We start from the raw sequence: 21,948 nt of genomic DNA on the forward strand, positions 1-21,948 counted from the left end.
TACTTTGTTGGATTTTGCCTTGCATTTGCATGGCTTTGGCTGTGGGTACAGAATTGAGAATTTAGGGAAGTTTCTACTTTTTAAACCGCAGCACACTTGATAGAAGAGGAAACAATGGAGAGGATGAGATTGCTTTCCCGTGCTCCAGAGCTGCCTCCGAAGGGGAGAGTTCACATCAAGGAAGGGAAGACAGGGAGGAAGGCTCCCACCTCTGCAGGAAGAGCAGACTTTGGGGGGGGCAAAGATCAAGGCCCCAGAGTCATAGCTCTCCAGGTTTTGTTGACCTGGTGGCCTGCTGTGCCTCCCTTGCAATACTCGTCCTGGTCCTGCAAGATAGGCTTTGGGCTCCCCGGGAGACAAAGGGTTAATGGCTTACCAGCCAAGCCCTGGGGACTCCAGGATCCTCAAGGCTTTGTTTAAGATGCTCTTGGAGCAGAGTCACAGACAACATTCCCAGGACTGAGCCAGCCCTCTTCTTGCTTGCTCCCTGCCCTCTCAGGGCAGTGCAGAGGTGAGCTGCCATGTCTGCAGCTGGGATGGGCATCTGGGGCTCCCCTGACTAAGCGGTTCCTCTTAGACAAGACCAGGCTTGTCCGTCTGCCCTTGACATTCCACAGGGATTGGCACACAGTAGGTGTTCAGTGAAACTTGGGTGGAGGGACTGGAGTGCTCTTCACTTATTCATTCCGCAAATATTTCATGAGCACCTACTATGTTCCAGACACTGGCCTGCGTGCTGGGGACGCAGCAGTGAGCAAAACGAAGCTACTATCTTCAAGGAGGTGACATGCTAATTGGGAAGGGGGCAGGCCTCGACTTGAATCTGTGAGTTTAGAGTTCAAGGACATCGGGGCTAGAGATATAAAGTTGGGAGCCTGGGACTGGTTAGTGCTTAAAACCAGGAGACTGGACGAGGTCACCATCAGATGTCGAGCTCCGGTGACCCCATCGGTGGGGCACCGGCGCAGACCCTTGAGGGATGTTGAAAGACGGAAAGTCAGATCAGGCCAGTGGGGCAGTTAGTTGGGGTGCAGATGACTGGAGGCCTGTTCTGCGTCCTGAAGTTCTTCCAGCTCTCTTTTCTCTTCAGGCAGGGTCCACGCACGTGTGGTCAAAGCTCTATCTTCTGACGTTTGGGTTCTCTGGCTCTGAGAGTGAAGTGTGGAAGACCCCCAGAGGGGGGATGGCTCTGGCCGGCAAGGGTGGGGGTTCTGGGACCTAAGGAGGTGGTCCTGGCAGGGGGTCCCTGGATGTATTCCCAGGGCACAGCCCACTCTGGCCAACCAGCCGTGTCTGAGGAGAAGGCTCCTGGGATTTGTACCTCCACAAGGTCATCCCTGCTCGGGCTCCTCATCCCTGTCATCTGCCTGATGTGCTCATTTTGGTTCATTTCAGAATTATATAGTTTTCCCATACAGCATTTCCAACTCCACGCTATCTGGGATCACGTCCGCTTTCTTGTATCTGCTCCCGCGCATTTGCATTTTCTTTCTTTTTACTTATTTAGTCTTGCCAGAAGTGTGCCTATTTTATTGGTCTTTTAGAAGTCCCAACTCTAGGGCTATCAGTTTTATTCTTTTCCTGTTACCTGACTTGTTGACTTCTGCTTTTATCTTTATTCATTCTTCCCTCCCACTTACCTTGGGCTGGCGTTGCTCTTTTGCAGTTTTCATGAATTGAATTAGTTTCATTACCTCTTGTTTGATATTAAAATCATTGAGGCATTTTTCCCTAAGTACAACTTTGACCATATGCCATAAATTTTGATGGATAGTTGTTATTTTTAGAATAAATAATTCTAACTGCAGGCTCTAACTGCAGTTTTGTTCCTTCCTTGACTCTAGGGTTTTTTTCCCTCAAAATTTCCAAGTAATATTTTTTTATACTTAAGAAGTTATTATCTAGTTGTACTGCACTATGTTCAGATTATGATTTCTATTTTGGAGAATTTGTTGCCTTTTTTTCTCAGTATAAGATCATTTTTGGTAAACGTTCTGAGTATTTGAAAAGAACATGTATTCTGTGGTGGAAGGGTGAACAAATTCATGTTATTAGTATTGTTTAATTTTTCTAATTTCTTATTTATTGTCTAAGTGATTTTTGTCAAGGATAAGCAACTTACTGTTTTCACATTTTCACTATTATTTTTATCATTTTCTCCCTTTATTTCTAAGTTTTTACTTTATATATGTTGATGTTATTCTCTTCAGTATGTCATTATTTGTAAACATCAGATCTTCAGACTGAATTATAATTCTTCCAATATAAAAGTTATATGTATCCCCCTTTTTTTGCCTTAAATTCTACTTTGATACTAGTTTTACCACTTTTATTATCTTTTAAGTTTGCATTTATCACCCATCTTTGCTAATTTCTCATTTTTAATATTTCTATGTCATTGTTCTATATGTATCTTTCAGAGTTTTGTTTTTAAATCTTTCATGAGAGTTTTTATTCTTTAACAGAAAGGTTTAATTCACTCACAATTTTTGGTGATAACTGATGTATTTGTCCTTGTATAATATTTAATACTTTCTGTTTTTAAGCTTCCTTACTATGATTTCCGTTTCTCCATCTTTAAGCACAAGTTTTCTTTGCCTCGTCTCTGATTTTTATTCCACTAGTGGTTAAAGTTACTTCTTGAGAACACATTTTAAGCTATATTTCTCTGTCAGCATCCTGTCTAGTGAGCCTTTTTCTTAGTCAGGTCTCACCAGCACTGCATCTCGTAGAAATTCCTTAGTGTTTGTAGCATGTAGGTGTCTGTCTCTTTTTCCTAGTTTCCCACATGGACATATGTAGTCTCTCTTTTTATATACCTCAGACTATTTCCGTGACAGCTTGGGAGGTCAGGTTGAAGGAGCGTTTAACATGTTGCCTTGGCTTTCCATCTTGAACTGGAAATCTCTCTTGAGATGTTTATTCTTTTTTGATTTGCTGTCATGAATAGAATTATTTTTCATTATATTTTATTTTTGGATGATTCAGTGCTAATATGTAGAAATACAATTGATGTTTGTATATTGATCTTGTATCCCGTGACCTGGCTGAGCTTCTTATTAATAGTTCTGATAGTTTTTAAAAAATATCTGTGAATAAAAACAGTTTTTGTTCTTTTTCAATCTTGATGCCATCTATTTATTTATGCTTAATTGCAGCAGATAGAATATTGACTATACTCAATCTTCAATATAATATTGAATAGAAGTGGTGAGGGTGGACATCCTTACCTCGTTCTTGATCTTTAAATACTCAGTTTTTCACCATTAAGTGTGATGTTGGCTGTAGGTGTTTGGTAGATGTCCTTCTAATGAAGACATTTAAGTAGAGGATTTTGGCATGATCTGGCTGCAGTGTGGAGAATGCATTAAGGTAGGGGTCCAGACTGGTGACTGCCAGGCCAGGCAAGAGACGGAGGTAACCTGAGCTAGAATAATGAAGAGAGAAGATGGCGTGGGTTTGTATGATGTTATGGGGCAGTGTGGTACTTGGAATTAAGGGTGGGTTTATAGGGATTGTAGAGTGGGAGTATGAAAAAGGAAGGTGTGGAAGATGGCTCCACATTGTCCGGCTTGGAAGCAGAAAACAAGCTAGGTCAGCCTGATGTGAATTGCAGTCTCCAGGAAAATGTGTTCTCATGGCATCCCAGGGTATTCTGTGCACTGATGTTTTTCTTCATTCATCTAGCAGAACAGGTAGGTCACCTCGTCTCACAGTGTTTTCCCGTGAGACAGGAGGGTACGGTGGTGACAGGCCAAGATTTATACCCAGCTGGCTTCTACATTTATTTGCGCCATGACCTGTGCAAGATTTGGCTTCTCTGAGACTCATCTATAAGTTGGAGGTGACACTGACCCACCTCACAGGGCTGTGTGTATGAGCCACCGCCTAGGACCCCCTGCTGTTCCATAAACACTATTTGCATCTTTCCTGGCCTTTTGCTCTTAAGAACTCAGCCCGCTCTGGAGCGCTTTCATGCCTGTCTTGACGCTTCCTCTGTGCCCTGCCCATTAGACTTTTTAGATCTGGGAGCTGCAGATGTGGAGGACGGACATCCGAGAAGAGACTGGGCTCAGGGGAAGTCATTCGTTGTGGGTGGCATTACTCATCCCACGGTAGCCCAGCAGTGGGGCCGGACTGACGAGAAGCCTGCAGTGGGGTTCTCTCTGCATCACTTGGGGCTTTCGTCTCAGACTTGACAGGCGTAAGTTTTGTGATTCTGCTCTTTGAGCATTTTAATGCATTTCTCTTTTCTTCCTTTACCTTCAGTCCTTTTCAATTTATTTATGGATGCATTCCAGCAAAAGGCTGGAGTCACCTCCCCACCCCAACCCTCAGCCCTCTTTAAACTCATCTTTCTCCAGCTGCTAGCTCATGGGTGGTGGTGTGAGCAGCAGGCTTCCCTCCTGGTTAGATTCTAAGCCCCTTGAGGCCGGGAGTCAAGCCTTCTACCACATGTGGCTGTGGCTGAGCCATGCAGTGAAATATACATCTTGCACCTGCAAGGCATGAGTTCCAGCTCCTCGCTAGCTGCTTGGCATAGACAGGTGACTTTGACTCTTAGTATCTTCATCCATGAAGTGGATGTATCAGTATCTACCTCATAGGTTGGTTGGTAAGGATTACATTAAATAGTGTGTGTAAACTGCTTTGAACTGTAATGAAATATAAACAGAAGAAATACTTGTATGTTGGTAGAAAAAAAATTAGAAAACACAATTAAGCAAAAAGAGACACACACACACACATACACACACACACACAAACCCAATACATTTATATGACGTGAGGTAGAGCAGTGGTTTTCAACTGAAGGTGATTTTGACCCCACGGGGACATTTGGCAATGTCTGGAGACATTTTTGGTCGTCACAACTGGAGAGGGGCCCTGGCATCTAGTGGATCAAGGCCAGGGGTGCTGCGAAGTGTCCTACCATGCACAAGACAGCTGCAACAAATGCCAGTGGTGCTGAGGTTGAGAAATACCGAGGTAGGTGATTAAGGGGGAGTTAAGGCCTTTAGCATCAGACATACCTGTGTGCTAATCCTACTTCTGTGTCAGTGACCTTGGACAAGTGAGTCGACCCATCTGAGTTTCAGTTTCCTCCTCTGCAAAATGGGGAGCTCTCAGTGACGCTATGTACTGACAGCTGCACCTGGCATCGTTAAAGAAGAGGTGCCAGTAGGCACACTGCACACGGCTTGTTCTATATGCAGATGCCATTCATCTCCCAGCAACTCCCTTTCTCCACCAGGAGTTCACAGACACCTTCTTGAGAGCACCTCACATTTCATCTAGAGCTATTCATAAGCAGCAACATCCCAGGGTGCCAGAAGGCAGCGTCTGGCTGCTTGAAATTAAATTTACAATAGAAGCTGATCAGATTCTTCTCATAATGGATCAGGGTGGGAAATGGGAGTAGGAGCTGGTCCTGAAGGCTGGGGAGCCTGTAGGAGTTTGGAAATTAGCGAGAAAAGAACAAAGAGCCTCCCAGATAATGCAGTGTCAGCCCTGCCTGGATGAATTACTGAAACAATCCCCACATCTCTGCTTTTGCACAATTAGGTGGCCTTTCCGTGCTGGCAAACATCCTATTGCATTGCAGTTGAATGTGGGATGAAGTTTTCTAATGGAACACGAGCAAACATAATCTATGGCAATGCTGCTAATAAACGACATCACTGTGTATTGGAGGGTTTATAGGGCACTGGTGATAACTGCACCAGTTAAGCACAGCTAAGCATCCCTTAATTGAGACATCTGGGCTCAAGTTATGGGAAACACTGCAACTGGTTCCCTCCATTGCTGGCAATACACATTCATCAGCCTAAGGTGGAATGCAGTTTTAGTCATCTGGGGCTGGTTGCAGATTTCACTCAACTGGCATTAGACACCTGTTTGGAAGTTGTAAAAAACCTACAAATTTGTCAGATTTACTGTCTTCTTATGACTGTGTATTGCAGCAGGGTCCCCTGAAGGACCTGCTTGTTAGATTCCTTAAAAAGTGTGCCCTACACCTCAATAGGATTGTCCTTGGAGGATCCTTTCCCCAGAGTGCCTTGAGAATGTGCTCTTGTGGTCAGGAGGTGGCTGGAAGGACCCATGGGGATGAGGGAGCATTCCTGTTTAGGATTGAAACAGAGGGAGGATACTAGAAAGGAAAAAGAAGTGATGACACCAGGCACCTCTTGTGGGCCAGCCACCGTGCTAGACATATTCATTCATTCATTCATTCATTCACTCATTGTCATGTATTCAACCTTTATTGAATGCCTAGTGTTGGGGATACAACAGTTAACAAGACAGCCTCTGCTTTCAAGGAACTTACAATCTTTTTAGGGAAACATAAATAAGCAGGTGAAGGTAGTCCAGGAGGCATGACTGAGGAACCTGACCTAGTCTTGGGGAGATATTTGTAGATGTTGCTCTGTGGGCCTGGGATGCTATCCTTCCATCTGCCCCTTTGCTTAGTTACCGCTCCCTCGTTTTTTATATGTCAACTCACTTGCACTTTCTCACCTGGGGAATCCTCTGAGACACCCCTACTTCTCAACCTGGTCACACCGTCCTGTGATACCCCTGAGATTACTGTGCATCTGTCCTTCGTGGCTTTACGTGTGCGTGTGTGTGATTCTTGGATTTCTGCCCATCTCCCTCACAAGACTGTAGGCTCCTTGACTGTTTTATTCTCCACTGCATCTCCAGGGCCTGGCCCATAGGAGGCGCTCAACAAAATATTTATGGAATGAATGAATGAATGCTCTCTGGAGGAAGGGATCCCTGATAGGGCGTGGAAGGAGGGGCTGGGAGAGTGTTTCAAGCCAAGAGAATAGTATGTGCGCAGGTCAGGGCAAAAGCGAGAGAAAGGCGAGGTGCAGGGGGCTCACTGGGGGTGGAGTGCTGTGGGGAGATGGGGGCGTCCGGGCCGGATCACCAGGGGCCCTCTATGCCATGCTGGGGAGCTCGCACGTATCTTAAGGGAAGTGGGGACACACCAAAAGGTCCTAAACAGGCATTAACACGTGTTATGTAATAATTCAACAACAGCCCCATGAGATGGGTAGTATTAATTTTCTTTGCAGAGGTTGAGTAAGCGGCTGAGGTCTCTTAGATACTAAGCGACTAGTGGAGGAGAAGACCATGGGTCTCCTAGAACCAGAAACCAGGCTTCCTTCTCCGCTCCAAATGCCTTCTGACTGCTTGGGACTCATTTGCATTCACTCCATTTCCCTTTTAAAAAATTCATGCCATTTTCCTTTTCAAGCTGCTTCTTTAAAATGGTAAAAGTAATGGGAACTCAGTATTTTTTTAAAAAGTCAAGCAGTGCAGCAATGTATAGAGTGAAAAAACACAAGTACCTCCTTCCCAGGCCCTTGTTCCAATTCTGCTCCCTGGAGATAACCACTGTTAACAGTTTGGTGTGTGTCCAATTTCTTTTTAAATAAAGATTCATTAAACTGCCCATGAGGCTTATTGGGACATCCATCAGCCCTTTAAAAATTGTTCTGATGAATTAAGTGTAAACTAATTAGAAACATGGATTCAATTACCCTCGAAACACACAAGGGTTTAATAATTAATAGGAAGAGGGCTTGAGGCCAAAGGCATTATGGATTTTATTAAACCGCTAACATCTGAAAAGTAAATATGTTTGATTCATCCTAAATGCAGGCAAATTTGCCATCTGGAGGCAAACCTGTTGGTAGGAGCTTCGTATGTAATCGGGAAATTTATCTCTGATTAATAAGGAGTCAGCTGACGTGTTTAGAGGCCAAGGCCTGCGGGTGTAGCCGGACGGGGCTGCAGGGTCAGGGCAGCAGCCTGTCTTTCTGGGTTGCCGTAGTCGGCTTTGTTCATGACCTTTCCCCAGGCAAGCTTTGGGAGACCTGCAGAGATCCCCAGTGAGATCACTGACCCCTACTGTGGGCCCAGAGCATCTGGGGACAATACTGGGCCCAGAAACTCTGTAGGACATTTGGGGGAACCATTCTGTTTATCCTCTGAACGATGAGTTCTGATGACTTAAATGGACATAGAGGAGGGTCAGGGGGTTGGAATAAATATTTACCTGTTGTGTGCCAAGAGCTTGATGTCCCACATCTCATTCAATCTTCACAGTTTTCCCAGACATAAGAATTATCACCTCCATCTTTATCGCGAGAAAATACTGAGTCTCCAAGAGGCTGCGTGCCTTGGGCGAGCTGTATTCAAACGCCCATTTTCACACAGGTTGGCCCAACCACACCAGGTCTGAAGGGGGCTGCAGAAGGGAGGGAGCAGGGTCTGCCCAGCTTGGGGCTCGGGAAGCCAACTGCAGTGACCCACGGGCGACCATGTGCTCCATCATCTAATGCCAAAGGGTGGGTTTGGGCAGACGTGGTGGGGCAGGGGTTGGCAGCCAGTGATATACAAAACCAGGTGGGCAGCAATGTCGGGGTCCTGAGCAATCTCTCCCTTCACAGTGGGACCCTGTGGTTCAAGGTCAAAGTGAATTTTTGTGACAAAGCCTCACGTTGCTCATTCGCCAAGTCTGCCATTTAATAGCGGCCAAAATGTAAGGCCCCACGGAGCCTGAGTCTTGGGCCAAAAGGCTGTGTTGCCTACATCCCTCCCCATGATCGGTCCTGCCCACCGTGTCACCAGGTGTTGTCAAAGATGCGACATTACCCCAGAATGGAGTTGGCTTCCCCTTGACTCTCATCTGCCCCTTTCTTGCAAGTGATGGCCGACAGGTGTGTTGCTGAGATAGGAGTGTATCCCTTTCTTTATCCTCAACTCATTCCCTGAACCTTTGGGGCAGCAGAAATCAAGGTGCAAGGGACCCTGGTAACCCAGAGATGTTGTCCTCAGGGTAGAGGCAGGTTTGGAACCTGTAATTTTAGCATTTATTCCATTTGTCAGCAGAAATGGTACCCGAATAAACACCCCCCAACTCTGAGCTCCTCGTTCCCTTAGAGTTTACGTAAATATAAAAGAAAACCAATCCTCAGCTTTTAAGTGAACAGAGAGCCAAGTTACTGCTTCCTTGGGTGGGTCTGAGCTGCCACCAGATGTGGTGCCAGGAAACAGGACTGGGGCAAGGAGACCTGGGTTCTGGCCCAGGTGTGGCCACTGGTGTACTTGTGACCGTCACCAAATCCCATCCCTTCTCAGGGCCAGCTGAATTTTCCTGATTTATAAACTGAGGACTTACATCTAGGAGAACTCCAAAGCTTCTTCCAGCTCTGAAATTGTGTGATTAAGTGTTGCTGGAGGTGTATGTAGAAGGGCTATAAAATACTCCTGATCTTCTTGGACTATTTCTGCCATATTCAGGAACCGCTCTTGGCTTTTTCAACAATTTCCCCATTTGTCTTTGGCATAAGGGTTTATTTCCCAGTGGCCTGTTAAGCAGTGTGTCAGAGAAGGCTAACTGTCCACCATCATTCTTGCTTCTCTTCCGCAGGGCAGCGTTGTCTGTGGGAAGCAGCTGCCCAGCCTGGGTCAATATTTCTCAGCCTCCTTTGCATCGAGGTGGAGCTGTGTGACTTAGTGGTCAGTATAAAGTGAATGAAGTAATGTGCCCCCCTCCCAGGCATGGCCCAGAAAAGCTCCCTTGCAACCTGCGCCGTCTCTTTCCCTGGAAACAGGAGATATAAGAAGCCTGGATGCCTGGTTGGCCATGTGAAGTAGAAGCCACCCCCTCCCCCGACTGCTGCAGATTGACTGGATTTTACATAAGTGAGACACGAACTTGTATACACACTTGGACCTCTGAGAGTCCAGGGTTTGTCTATCACTGTAGCTAGTGCTTCCTTGCTTCTCTGTCTCACATCTCCTGCTGCCCCAGCTGAGCACACATGTGGGGTGGTGGTTAAGAGAGGGGCTTTGGAGCCAGCCTGCCTCTGCTTCTTACTTGCTGTGTGATGCTGAGGGAGTCACTTGTCTCTGAGTCTCAGTTTCTATGTCAACAAAGTTGGAATTAGAGTAGTACCTACCCTGTAGGGAAGTTGTGAAGATTCAACTACCCTACAAGGCATAAAGTGTGTAGAAGATGTTGGACACACAGTAAGCACTGGGTAAATGTTAGTCATCTTGTCATTGCTTCCTTTCCAAAGCTCATCCCTTCCAAATCCCTCCACTGCCACCACTGTGGTCCAGGCTACCATCATCTTTTGCCTTGATTATCACAGCAGCCTCCTCCTTAGTTTCCCTGCTCTTGCCTTTGTCACCTTCAGTCTGTCCTTCATACCAGAGCTAGAGGGATCGTCTCTTTTTTCATTTTTTAAAGAAAAATCTTTTAAAATAAATAGAACTAGTTTGAGGTTTATAGAAAAGTTGTGAAGATGGGACAGAGAATTCCTATATAATACCCCTCACCGAGATTCCCCTATTCTTATCATCTTACATCTGTATGGTACTTTTGTCACAATTAAGGAACGAATATTGATTTATTATTATTAACTAAAGTCCATATTTTATTCACATTTCCTCATTAGTTAGTTATTAGTTTTTACCTAACATTCTTGTTCTGTTCTAGGATCGCATCCAGGAAACCACATAATGTTTAGTCCTTCTGCCTCCTTAGGCTCTTTTGGCTGTGACAGTTTTGCAGGCTTCCCTTGTTTTTGATGATTGACAGTTTTGAGGAGTACTGGTCAGGTGTTGTGTTGAACGTCCTTCAGTTGGGATTTGTCTGATGTTCTTCTCATGATTAGACTGGAGTAATGTGTTTTTGAAGGAAGGTCACATTTTCATCACATCATCTCAAGGTTACATACCATCAACATGACTTGTCTCTGTTGATGTTGGCTTTGATCACCCGATTGAGTTCATGTATGTCAGGCTTCTCCACTGTAAAGTTACTGCCCACTCCATACTGTCCTCTTTGGAAGGAAGTCCCTATGTGTAGCTCACACCTACAGAGTAGAGAGTCATGCTTCATCTTGAGGGCAGAGTAGCTACATAAATTATTTGGAATTCTTCTGTAGGAGAGATCTATTTTCCTCTGCTTACTAATTTATTTATATCAGTGGATTCATGGATATTTATTTTATACTTTGGGTTAAAATTCAATACCAGTTTGTTTATTTTGTTGCTCAAACTGGAAAGCTTTGGCCACTGGGGACTCTTTTAGTTGGCTTCTCCTGTTTTCTTTGACAGTTCCCCAGCATTGTGAGCTTTTGTCATTGATGTTATTGTTGTGACTGCTATTGTTTCACCAGAGCTCTTTGGAGAAATGAGCTTTACATCTTTTAATTGGGAAATGGTGTTAGAAACCAAGATCTGGCCCTGGGTGTGCTCATTGCTATTGAGGTATCATTGCTTCTAGGCCCTCTCAGCTGACAGAGCAAGGAAATATGTGTATGTATACTAACTCGTGTGTATACACATATCTATAAATATTTTTATATGTACCATGTGTATCTGTGTTCAGCTAAACGCGAGTTCATATTGAAGTCTCCAACTCTAATCCAGTACCCCATGGAACATTCTAGCCTCCTCCCCTTACTTAGCTGGAAACTTCCACTCCAACAGTGAGACACCTGGCTCCCACCATCTGCCATCCATTGACTGAATTGTTCAATTCCAGGATGTAGAGTGGTATCAGAATTGTTAACCCGTACCCCTTGGAAAATAACTTCTCAACTAGAGTACAGTGATCATGTGATCAGTTGTCTTTGCCTTTAGCCTTACAGTTTCCACTCATCTGGAAAGTTACTTAGATAAGCACTATGAAGAACATACACATCAGGGAAAGAATGAAGTGCAAGGGGTGAGATTTCAATAGGATGGCCAAGGAAACTGTCACTAAGAAGGTGACTTTGGAATAAAAAACCTGAAACGAGGTGAGTTTGGTGTCTCCACCTATCTTCAGCTGGCTTTATGACACCTGTTGTGTTGGGTTGTGTGTCTTACGTGTGTTTCCTTTCTCAGGGCCCAGCAGGCTTTATTATGGAGATTTAAGGGAGTGGAAACATAGATTCATTGGTAGCTTCAGATGACATGATAGACACCCAGGCACACATTATGGTATCTGTCTCCCTGAGCTGCACTGACTCAGGCTCCCAGGGTAATGTGATGAAGGCAGTGAAGACAGTGTAGACTGGTCTGGCTGGTGATGTCATAGCACCTCACGTCGCCCTTGAGCGTCATGGAGGCTGGCAGGGCAGTGTCTTCAATCCCACTCAAAGGTTTATATCAGCAGGCTCCTCTGCGCCTTGGAAGGTCTTCCCTGTCCCCTCCTGATTTGGTCTTCCCCATGAGCATGGCCACTCGTCTCTTAAGCAGTGGTGGTGTTATCAAGCAGCCTTATCAAGGAAGGAAGTGTATACCTTTGACTCCACCTTTCCAATTTGATTATTTCATCCCAAAGGGCTCTCAACGAGTGATCCGGGGGCTTTGTGATCCCCTGGCCGATCGGTAGAGGCACATTCAACTTCTCTCTTCTTCAAAGTCCTGCAGCCACACCTCACAGACAAGGTGGATCTTAGGCTTATGTAACCCCTACACAGCAAAGGGGAAAGGTGACAGATTCTGGCTCCGAGAGTCCAACTGTATTTCAGTCATAACAGGAATACATCCCTGCCCACAGATAAATGCAGAAAGCCAGAAGGCTGTCAAGGCCCTGAGTAGGTGGAGGAATGAAGAGCAGAGGAGTTCTTGCAAACCAAGGCAGGTTTGGAATCATCCACCTTTCAGTGCCTAATATTGCTTCTCCCAACTCTGGTCGTTTAAGCTTCCCAGACACATTGTGTTATTCACTTCTCTCAACAATCCCCGAAGTGTCTTTTTTGGCCCCATTTTGCAGAGGAGAAAGCTGAGCTTCCGAATGGCAAATAAGTGCCATGTTAACAAGAAGTGGCCGAGTTCTCAGCTTTTTATCCCTGCTCTTTGTGAGTGTCCTCCAGCCCTCTAGACCGCGATGCAATGGGGAATGGGAGAAAGGCAGCCTGAACACAGAGCCACCCATCCTCAAGGGCCTCGATGGGAGAGAGGAAACTACCAGAGATGTGATTCCTCTTGCACAGCTCCCTGCCCCCCCACCGATATTAGAATTTACCCGAACTGGGGTAAAAAGGACAGAAGAATGGAATGACTGTCTTCTCTCTGCTGTGCTTCTCTCTCCAACATAAGCTAGGTGAAGACCTCGACACGACTAATTATTTGTAGAACCCCAAAGGAGCGGGTTCCTTCTATTTTGGAGTATGTAGAAGTGTAAAGATTTTCTTTAATTAGATAGTGCCAGATAGATTTAATTAAAGCTTCAAACCTGCAGTTTTCTTTGTTTGATTGATCAGTTGGTGCTGATTGCCTGGAGTAATTATGAAGGGGGAAGTGGAGTTGTCGGTCTGGTGGCGATCAGAAGCAGACTGAGTCGACCCCTGGATACTTGGTTGTCAGAGTGGATTCTGAAAAGGTTTAAATTGCACAAATGTTTGCTAGCCAGTCGGATAAAAAATAAGGTCTCTAAATTACATTTTTGTCTAAATCGTGCTCCTGGCTGATGTGCTTCTGTAGAAAAGTTCCCTTTCCCCTCCTTTCTCCAAACGTAATCACGCCCCTGAGATCAGGCAATATTCTGTTATTTTTGTCTTTCTTATTTATTTATTTATTTATTTAAATTTATTTATTTATTTATTTATTTTTGGCTGTGTTGGGTCTTCGTTTCTGCGCGAGGGCTTTCTCTAGTTGCGGCAAGTGGGGGCCACTCTTCATCGCGGTGCGCGGGCCTCTCACTGTCGCGGCCTCCCTTGTTGCAGAGCACAGGCTCCAGACGCGCAGGCTCAGTAGTTGTGGCTCACGGGCCCAGCTGCTCCACGACATGTGGGATCTTCCCAGACCAGGGCTCGAACCCGTGTCCCCTGCACTGGCAGATGGATTCTCAACCACTGCACCACCAGGGAAGCCCCTTTGTCTTTCTTTTGTGAAATAATTGAAGCACACATTTGGGAGTGGCTCATAATGGCCTTTTGAGATTGTGGGAGCCCATGGAGGGTCGGGAGAGAAAGACAGTCTCTCATAATCTCAGTGTGAATTTAGGGAACTCAGAAGGGGTTTTGAAGTCAGCCAGTCCCTGGGTTTGAATCTAGCCTGTGACCTTGGGTAAGTACCTTTTCTTTTTCCTCATCTGCAAAATGGGAGAGTTGTTGAGAAGAACAGTTGAGCTGATGCATGCATATCTAGGCCCTGGCCTGCAATGGGCTCTCACTGAATGTCAGACCCTTCCCCTTCCTGTGCTCTGTCGCCTCTTTGAAGTACCACCACAGAAGCTCCATGAGCTCAGGAGACCAGAGCCATCTTGCTCACCATTGCAAAATAGCCCCTGGTGCATTGTTTGTATATGGAGGGTCTCAACAAATATCTGTCCAGTGGACAAATGAATGAATGAATACCCTGTGTATTTAAGTCCCCCCCCCCAAAATAGGTGACACCAGTACAGGGTAGAAGAGGGGGCACCATTCATGAAACGCTGAGGAGACTTGGTCCCCATTGGACACAGTATGAAGAGTGAGGTGGGAGCCGCCTTTGGAGAGCATCAGTGGGAGAAACTGTTCTCTTTTCTTCTGGACTGGCCAAACCAGGCTGGGAGACTGAGTTTACTTCTCCTTTACGCACTGGGAGGGGATGCTAAGGATGATTGTCACGACTGTTGCAGCATAAAAAATAGTTGGAGTTAAAAAAGCGAAGCATGCTCTAGACTTGCTTGTGCATTATATATATCACTATGTAAGAACATATACACAGGTGAAAACGATTGGAGGGAAACACAACAGCATGCTAATAATATAGGTATCAGGATGCTTGATTATAGATTATTTTGTAATCTTTATTTAATTTTTTTTTGTAACACAGTGGTGTTATTTTTATAGTAAGAATGCATTTTCAATTAATACAAAGTTCAATGTAGAAGAAAAGGAAACAATTCTATTACTCTCCATGCATACCCACAGAGGGATATTGACAAACCAAAGTAGGTCCAAAGGAGAATGACCAAGGATGAAGAGGGATGTCATTTATATTGCAAGATGGAAGCTGAAGGACTCCAAGGTGTCTACTTGGAGGAAGAAGCTCTTAGGGAAATGATGGCTGTTGTCAAAGGCCTGGGGAAAGGACTCAAAAGCTGACAGCAGATGGTGGCACTCAGGCTGTGACATGCAAGGGACGGGGGGAGCAAACTTCAGGTCACTTGGAACGCTGGTATCTATCTAGAAGTGGGGCTCCCTGCCTCAAGAGGCACTGAACTTCCAGCTTCTGCAAGACTCAGTGCAGAAGCTGAGGCTTCTAGGGCTGCCTCTCTCTGGGCCACAGATGCCTCACCTGTACAGTGGGGGCCATTGCTCTGTAGATCAGTGATGCTCTACCTGGGGACATGCCTCTCCCCAACCCAGACCTTTAGAGAGGGGGCAATGGTGTTGCATCTAACGTTCTAGAAAGGAGCCGGAGGGGAGGTATACATGCAGTTTAAAAAGCATCTTCAGAATGACCGTTCCTTTGATTTGTTTGTATTCACTTTATTTTGAAATTTTAAAGCACATTAAAGAAGGAAGTGATCACTTTATGTGGATCACAAGGGGTCCCAAGGTTTTCAAAGACTGACACACAGTGGTTTAGGTGGGTGCTTCGCAAACTTTAATGTGCGTGCAAGTCGCCTGGGGTTTGGGGGAAAGTGCCAGTTCAGATTCTGCAGGTCTGGGGGGCGGGGAAGGGCAAGATTCTGCATCTCCCAGTGAGGATCCTGGTGATGCCAGAGCTCCCGGCTCGTGGCCTGTTCAAGCGGGTCCCTGAGCCCTTCCCAGCAGCTCCTGGGGCCCTGGCTCCCTGCAACGGCAGAATATTGCTTGCTTACATACGAGTCGTTGGCCCATCCCTCACAGAGTCTGTTAAATGGAGAGGAGCCAACTAAGAATGAAGACCCAGGCATGAATGAATCCAGGCAGGACGTGAGAACTGTGTTTTAGTAGCAATAGAACTAGGCATTCATTGCTCAGATTTACATCTTCGGCACATGTTTATGTCTGTGCCGATGGCTGCTGAATGTTTGCCAGTAATGCTCTGTTGTCTTAGTCCTGCCTTTATGGCTAAGGATGTGTGTTTCATTCTGATCGAGTGTAGAATTTGAGTAAACATGTATTTCTCAGTATCTTCCCCTCTAATCGCAGGATTGTTTCTGGAGCCCGTGCCCTCACGCCAGCCTTCCCTGGCTGCCCGCCGTGCGCCCGGTGGGGGTGGGCCTGCTAATCCTCCAAAGTGCCTTCGTTGCTGGCAGACGGAGCCAGCATGACTTTCTCCATGAATCTCCCTGGGCTTGATGGGCCTGCCAGCACCACTGATCACTGGTCCCTCAGAGCAGAGCCGTTTCACTCTGTTTCCAGGAATTTGTGATGTTTGTAACGTGATCATTCAGTATCATCATCCACTGCCCCGGGCCTGCTCAGCTGCAGGCGATGCTGTTCCCCACACCCTGACCCATCCTGCCCCAGCCTGACTGTGGAGAGACCCCCATCCTTACCAGGGGGTGACTCGGGGCTGAGCATCCCGGGCCCAGGATCTGGGGACCCAGGCACTCCGGTACCTGCTGTGCTGCGGTGCACCAGGCCCCCTGGCTAGTCCGTGCCTGCTGGGCCCCAGCCTGCCTGAGCCCTGGCTCCCTAGGCCGGGGCTGGACTCCACTTGGCTCTCACTAGCCCGCTTGTCCCAGTAGCTGCACTCTGCTCCGGACTCCTGACGCCACGTCAGATGGGGTCCCCAGGGCCCTGCCAGCCCCCAGGTCTCGAGCCTCCAGCCTCACTGCACTTCCCCCTCCACCAGGCTGGTTGCTGAACCCCAAGCTTTGATTCTCCCCCGCTCCCTGCCATCCTCTGTCCCTACCCTCTACTGATTTAGGGCGTATTTTATGATGCCAACAAGAAGGGAATGCGGAGGGAGAGGCAATCCCAAGGCAGAGAGTGGGAAGCAGGAGGGAACAAGCAAGGAAGAGAGTAGGAAAATCAAAAGCAGGCTTTGGGACAGTGGTTCCTGGTAGTAAAAAATAACAGTAAAATTATATCTGTATAATTTTGTATAAAACACACACATATCATGGATATAATGTGCCTGGCATTCTTCTAAGCCTGACAAGCAGCATGTCATTTTGTGCTCTCAACAGCCCCGTGAGGGAGGTATTATTATTATCATCCCTGTATTATGGATGGAGATTGGAGTAGTGGAGTAGGTCACGTAGCTAGTAAGCGACAGAGCTAGGATTTGGACCCAGATGGTCAGACTTCAGAGCTCATAGTCTTTTTTTTTTTTTTTAATTTATTTTTGGCTGTGTTGGATCTTCGTTTCTGTGCGAGGGCTTTCTCCAGTTGCGGCGAGCGGGGGCCACTCTTCATCGCGGTGCGCGGGCCTCTCACTAGCGTGGCCTCTCTTGTTGCGGAGCACAGGCTCCAGACGCGCAGGCTCAGTAGTTGTGGCTCACGGGCCTAGTCGCTCCGCGGCATGTGGGATCCTCCCAGACCAGGGCTCGAACCCGTGTCCCCTGCATTGGCAGGCGGATTCTCAACCACTGCGCCACCAGGGAAGCCCCAGAGCTCATAGTCTTAACCACTATGCAATATTGTCCCAAGTTCCTACTTTGGCAGGGTGGGGGTCATGGACCCCTCTGAACTCCTAGTGATAGTAATGGATTCTCCTCTCCCCCTGGGTACATACACACTCATTTAACAATGTGCATTTAATTTAATGGATGGACACATAAACCCCTTGGGGCCCACCTTTGAGCCCCAGGTTCAGAACTCCTGCTTTAGAGGCTGTGCACATGAATGTCAATAATAATAACAGAAATTGATCCTTTGTGAGCATTTACTATGTTTTGGGCACAGTGCTAAAGGCTTTCTGGGAATTATCTCCTTTACTCACCATAATAATTCCAGGAAGAATTTTCACCCCCATTATGCAGTAAAGAAAACTGAGATTTAGAGAGGCTGAGTCACCATCCCAGGCTCCAGCAGCTGGTAAGCCCCAGAGATGGACTTCAACCCAAGTCTGCTGACTCCAAAGCCAGTGCCCTGTATGCCCTGCAGCTGCCCTGCAGAGGGCTGGGCAGTGCCCTTGTACCCAGGCTGACCTAGACCCGCAGGAGAGAAATGGAGATTTTGGGGGATGGTTTCTAACAGGTGCTTCTTGGAGATTTTGACCCCAGCACAGGCCTGATGGGTTCTGTGCACATCCTGCAGAGTGCTCCCATCTTTGAGCGCAGGAAGACGGTGGGAGGAAAAGAAGGAAAGAGTTGGGGGACCCCAAGGCAGAACTGGGCACGGGAGAGAGGAGGGAGGTTTGTTCCAGGAAATCGAGAAGACACTCTCAGAGGGAAGAACATCAGGAGGGAGGAGAGAGGGAGGTCATGGGAAAGGGGAGGGTTTCGGGGAACGTCGTCTCGCAGAGCAGGGCTGGGGAATTGGTTTCTGCAGCCAGTTTTTTTTCTTTGCTTTTCCACTGGCTGTCAGTTGTGGAGTCAAGGAAGGGTCTTAAAAACCAGCAGAAGCAAGGGTGGGACTGGGGGCCGTCAAGCAGGACAGGCCGCAGGTTCAAAAACAGAGATTTAGAGGTTGCCCTTGGCTGCCCTCCCTTGCCCACTGCCGCACCCTCTGGGATGGGTCCTGATTCTCTGTTCTCGTGCTCATGGTCATGCCGCCACCGTCCCTCCCTCTGCCCTCTCCTTCACCTTCCCTGTGCTCTGTGTCCCCTGTCCTCCGCATGGCTAGCTCAGGCCAGCTCAGACATATATCCTGAAGCACGGCCCCAGCAGGACTTCCTGGCTTGGACATTTTGAAGCATCCACATTAAGGTGACAGTGTCAGATGTACAGGCCACTCTTTTGTTACCAGGCATGTGTGCCACAGACACCCTTGGTAGATGCCAATGACAGGTATTCCTTGGCAGTAAAAATAGCTGAAGGGTTTAGGGTGTATTTTTAGTCTGGGTCCAAATGTCGCTGGCTGAAAATGCCATTGCAGAACCTCGGAGGGCCTGGTGGATGCTTTCTGGGTCAAGTCCTGAGCTACGGCCAGCTCCTGGGTCCCGGTGAGGTCAAAGGGCATGCTAGAAGGTGCTCTGGTTGATTTTAGATTCATCAAGGTCAGGCGTCGAGGGTCCTAAGAGGTACATCTGTCCTGCTTGAGTCCACACTGGAAGGGAGACCAGCAAATTCTCCAGAAGGGGGTTTTGTCTGATCCTGGCCCCTGCTGTGGGGATCCTACACCCAGATATGGAGAGGCTTAGAGCAAGTCCCCTCACCCAGCTGAGCCAACAATCTCCTATTGGGAAAATGGGGGTAATACTTGGGCTATGCATATGCATGGCAATCATAGTAACAGGTTATAAGACCTCCAAGAGGTCTGTGGGAACCAGAGCCGGAGTGTGTGTTCCTGTGCGTGTGATGGGGGAGCTCTGTGGCTGTGGTGAGTTACGGTGCCCAGGGATCAGTTCCACTCACCTGAGTTACACCCAAGGCTGCTCTTTCCTGAGCACTTGCTGGGTGCCAGGCAATGCTGTAAGCACTCTGCTTGTATTAACTCTACATCTTACAATAACCCTAGGAAGCAGGTGTCCCCATTTTATAGATGAGGAAGGTGGGGCGCAAGGACAGTAAGTGACTCATAAATGCTGGTGCTGGGAGTTGAACTCAGGCGGCCCCTGAGCCCCACTCATAACAGTGAGATGGCACAGAATCTGTGAGTGGTGACCCTCAGTGCCCAGGAGAGCCCAGGGCCTCGTCTTCCTCTGTGAGAGCCTTGATGAGTGTCTGCATAACCCAAGGATGGGGCAGAGATGGAGGCCGCCTCGCTGCCAGGATGAGAAGGTGCACAAGAAAGGGCCTTCACGGAGCCCTTCTCCACGGTGTCACCGCTGATGTTCGGGGCTGGGTAACTCTTTATTTGGGGGGGTGTCCTCCATGTGTTAGGGTATTTAGCCGCACCCCTCTCCTGCTAGAAGCACCCCTCCCCCATTAGAGAAGCCAAAAAAATGTCTTCAGACATCGCCAGATGTCCCTGGAGGGGACAAAATTGTCCCTGGCTGAGGCCCACTGCTCTAGGGGTCAGAGAAAGTGAGCTCTCTCTCTGTCCCAAGGTCTCTTCCGTACCTGTAGGTTATGGTCTCTCGTGCAATTAGCTGCCTGCAGTCGTGGCCAAAAGCCGCTTTTCGGGCCCCTGGGGATGCAGGTGGGTGGGGCCTCTGTGCATCTCAGCTTCCAGGCGGAAGCCGGGGGTGGGGACACGAAGGTGAGGCCTGGCTGAGATGCGGGCCGGACAGTGACTGCTTCCCAAGCCTTCATGGCCTTCTTTTCCTGTCCCATTAGCCAGATGCGTGGCACTTCTGTTCCTCCATTTCTGCAGAGAATCAATTGAAAAGATAAAAAATATGGCATCTGGAGAGTTTAAAATTAGCTTCTTACAAAATACAAAGTGGAAGAGAGAGGAACAAAATAGAAACAGGGAGCCTGTGACTTGCACAAATCCTACATTTGTTGCCTGGGAGCTGAGCAGCGTGTCTTCCCATGAGGAGGAATTCTGGGACACGTAGGGGCGGGGTCCGTCCACCGGGGAGCAGGGGACAGGAGCCACCCTTCAGAGCTCCCTCCAGGCCTCCCTCGCCTCCCCTCCTCCAGGGCCTCCCCATCCTCCGCCTCCAAGTCCTTCTCCTTCCCTTCCTTTGATACATAGGCTTTCATTACATAAATATATTCTAATTATAGAAAACTTGGAAAATGCAGACTATTATAAAGGAGAATTTTTTAAAAATCAGCTGTCACGTTGCCACCCCAAAAAGAACCACTGATAACACCCCCATACACTTAGACGTTGAATTGACCAAAATTAGATCATACTGTATATCCTATTTTATAACTGCTTTCTTTTCTCCCCATTTAATTTGTCCTAGACCAATGGGAGGAATCCAGCCTCTCTGGGGTCCCCCTGCCCTCATCCTATCAGCGATGAACTCCACGGCGCTCAGTGCTGCAGGGGCAGACGGGGATGAGAACGCCCCAGACACCCCCGGCCTCACCCCAACTCCCCTGAGCCCTCCCAGGCTGGAAAGGGACACAGGACCACTGACGGCCTGAGCATTGTCACAAGGCAGTGTCTTATCTTTGAAGACTTCCTGGAGGGACCCAAGCTGGGCTTCGAAGAATCAATCCGATTTGGCTGGGAGGACGGGACAAGGCAGGGCGTGCCAGGGAGAGGGTACAGTGGGAGCAGTGGCTGGGGGGAGGGACCAGCCCAGTCAGGTTTGCACAGATCTTGAGAAGTGAGGTTCAGAACTTGCATGAAATAAGCGCTCTGTCCTGCCGAGCGCGTTGAGGATGAACAGTTCCTGGGTGACTCCCACCATCTGCCTCCGGGGTCCTTGGCGCATCAGTGTCTGGTCACCTCCACTTCCGTTTGCAGTGGCTACCTGGGTCCTCCCTGTGGTCTAGACGGCCTCGGTTATCTCCATCCTGCATCCGGGATCACACGTCTTTGCTGGCCTCTCCCATCCTCCTCTGGTCTCTTGACATCCTCTGCCCTTGTCATCTTGGTGCACAGCCAGCGCCCACTTCATGGCGTGTGACCTGGGCTTGGAAAGGGCCCGCAATTGGTTTAACCTTCTGTTGTCACTGTTTGGAAACTCCTAATCATTTTTGAACCAGGGCCTGCGTTTTTATTTTGCTTGGGGCCCCACGTGTTACGTGACTGGTCCTGCACTCAGTGGAAGGCGTCACTTCTCATTTTACTGAGGTCCCCTTAGAGGCCCCTCTGCCTCAGAGACCTGCCAGGTTCCCATCGGTCCCTCTTCCTCTGAGGCCACCCTTCTCCCTGGCTCTCAGGGCCAGTCGCACTTGGACTGTTCCCCACTGATTGTCTCTCTGCACTCTCATTCGCCCTCTTCCCGCTCCTTCACTTCAGCCTGCACAGAGGCTGGGTTATTACCATTCTTCAAAAG

The 21,948-nt window shown here is 47.8% G+C and overlaps 1 protein-coding gene across 2 annotated transcripts in view; it reads left to right on the forward strand.

Annotated features, from left to right (window-relative positions):
* Positions 1-21,948, forward strand: part of CSMD2 (CUB and Sushi multiple domains 2) — a 652,460-nt gene that overhangs the window by 62,179 nt on the left and 568,333 nt on the right. The gene's annotated exons all lie outside the window — the stretch shown is intronic.

This window comes from Balaenoptera physalus (assembly GCF_965194825.1).
Source record: "Balaenoptera physalus genome assembly, chromosome: 1".
Taxonomy (NCBI): Eukaryota; Metazoa; Chordata; class Mammalia; order Artiodactyla; family Balaenopteridae; genus Balaenoptera; species Balaenoptera physalus.